This window comes from Triturus cristatus, chromosome 8 (assembly GCF_964204655.1).
Source record: "Triturus cristatus chromosome 8, aTriCri1.1, whole genome shotgun sequence".
Taxonomy (NCBI): Eukaryota; Metazoa; Chordata; class Amphibia; order Caudata; family Salamandridae; genus Triturus; species Triturus cristatus.
Window position 1 is genome coordinate 1,661,001,537 of NC_140591.1, and position 2,828 is coordinate 1,661,004,364.

A 2,828-nucleotide genomic window follows, 5' to 3' on the forward strand; every position below is an offset into this window, starting at 1 on the left:
AAAGCGCTAACACTAACGCTCAGGCATTTGGAAATTCCAAGCGATCCACAGTCACTAATAAAGTGAACTCAGTGCTCTTTTCATAAAATAAAACAAACACATTCTGCCAAAAGGCCTCTGCTGACAGATAACTCAAAAAAGCCGTGTTGCATGAACTGACACAGAGCCCTTTTCTAGTTCTCCACAGATCCAGAACTGTAAAAGAAAGCACACAATGTGAATACGTTTGCTGCACTTCTTCCCAAAGTATGGCTGCCTTTACTAAAAGTATAGTCCTTCCTCGATGTTTTACTTGAAGGCAACATGGTGGCAGTCACTGACAACATCCGACTCTCTCTTAATGTAGGAACCCCTATCATGTTGGTTTTATTGGACCTGTCTGCCACGTTTGATATGTTCTCCCATCCCATTCTCATCCGCAGACCACATGGTGTTGGTATCCATGGTGGGGCACTACTTTGGCTCAGGGACGTCCTTGACAACCGTACCCACCAGGTTTGTGTGGGTCTGTGTAATCAAGAAAAAAACTGTCTGACAAGGGAGTCCCCCAAGGCTCGTGCCTGAGCCCACCTATATTCAACATGTATGTTGCACCTCTGGCAGATGTTGTGAGATCCAGTGATGTGGAGATCGTGTCATACGTGGATAACACTCAACTCCTCCTCTCTTTTGGGCCTGACCCAGATGTGGTGAAAAAGCAATATGCACACTGCAGTAGGGATATCGCTGACTGGTTGGTCAATAATTGTCTCCAACTAAATGGCGAGAAACCTGAGATTGTGTTGTTTGGCAATGCAAACACGCTTTGCCCAGCTGACTGGTGGCCTTCAGATCTTAGACCAGGTCCCACTGCTAAGCAAGTGGTCAGAAACTTAGGAGTGAAACTTGGCCAGACACTACCTTTGAGAGACCATGTGGCACCTGCTATGCCAGAATGAGGCTTTTAAAGAAAGTCTTCCCATGGTTACCTTCTACCACTAGGAAAACCCTGATCCAGACGCTTATAATTAGTCAGTAAACACAAACAAGAGGAGGGGTCCATGGGAATGTTTAAAGACCGGCGAGCATAAATTCCCCAAACATTAATGAAAAAATACAAGAGTGCCAAAATAGCAGTAAGGGAGATGATACCCTGTTGCTAGTGTGGGAGTCCTTTAGGACGAAATCCCATCACCCACTGAGGTTGCACGCTTTATCATCTGGAACTCCTAGCCACGCTAAGGGCTATAACCCCCTCACTGTGAAGGAAGAACTCAGGGTTTTGCTTATAATTAGTCACCTGTCCTATGGAAATGCACTGTTGGTTGCCTTGACACCTTCCTGGCTAAACTACAGGTCATTCAGAACACCGCTGCCAGTTTGATTTGTAACATACCTGCTCGGTAATGTTCGGCTCTCATATTAAAACCAGTACATTGGCTGCCTGTTAGAACTGGGGTTTTCTAGTTGGCAGAGGTAGGTACCTTTGACCAAATAGGGACCCTTTCTTCTAAGTCAGGGAAAGGGGATTACACTACTGGATAACCCCTGCTCACCCCATTGGTAGCTTGGCACGAGCAGACAGGCTTATCTCAGAGGTAGTGTGTTAAGCATTTGTGAATACATACAGTAATACAGTGAAAACACTACAGATGGACACCTCACAGGTTTTTATAAAAATAAGTATTCTTTATATAGACTTAACACAAGACCTCAAACGACAAATATCCACAATACTGTACTCAAAATTGACTTAAAGATGGTAGAATTAGCTTAGTTCAAGTTGAAGTAAATGCGACACAGTTCTCACAAAAGTACCTGGATGCGTAACGCAAAATAAACAAAAGGCTTGCAGCGTTGGAGATGCGTCGGTTCCTTGCTTCGAGGGAGATGATGCGTCGCGCCTCAATGCTTGCGCAGAGTAGGGGATGCGTCTTGATCCTTACCGGAGAGGAGGTGATGCGTAGGTTCTCGTGCTGCAGCCCGGTTGCGATGGGACAATCCGGTGCGATGCGATAAGATGGCACCCTTGATGCGACGATGTTGAGACGATGTGACACGCCCTGGCAGCCTTGCGGGGATTCTGTACTTTGGAGCCGCATCAGGACCTGCGACACGCTTCTCCGATGATGCAACGGCGACCCTCACGGTTGCGACGCGCTTCTCCAGTGATGCGACAGCAGACCGCTGTGACGAAGGCACATTTCTAGGAGGTGCGGCGGCAGCACGCTTCTCTGGCGATGCGATGACTACAGCTGCGGCGGTGACACGCTTCTTCCCGTTGCGTCGTGCTTCCAGCTCCCAGCGACACGCAAGCTTCTGCAGATAGATTTCCCAGCAAGGAAATTCAGAGGGGAGCTGGTGGTGAAGTCTGTTGTCCCTGAGACTTCAGCAGGCAGCAAGCACAAGTTCAAGCCCTTGGAGAAATATTCTGCAAGATTATGAAAGTTCTGTAAAAAGTTCCTTCTCCTCTCCATGGCAATGAAGACACCACTGCAGGCCAACCCAACAACACAGCACACTGGCAGGGGGGCAGTCCAACTCCTACAGCTTCCTTTGGTTCTTCTCCTTGGCAGAGATTTCTTCTTGTTGTTCCAGAAGTGATCTAAAGTCTTAGCGTTTGGGTCCCCATATTGATACTACTTTTCTCTCTGCTCTCTGAAGGCAGAGAGGCCTTTGCCTAGTCCAAACCAGTTCTGGTCAGTCCTGGAGCACTTTGTTTACCTGACACCTTCTTTCTTTTCAGAGTGCAGGGCAGAGACATCAGACACACCACAGGAGGTGGAGCCAGCATTGTGGAGGGAAGGTCCCAGGTGCAACTCCTCCCACCCATCTACATGCAGATCTTC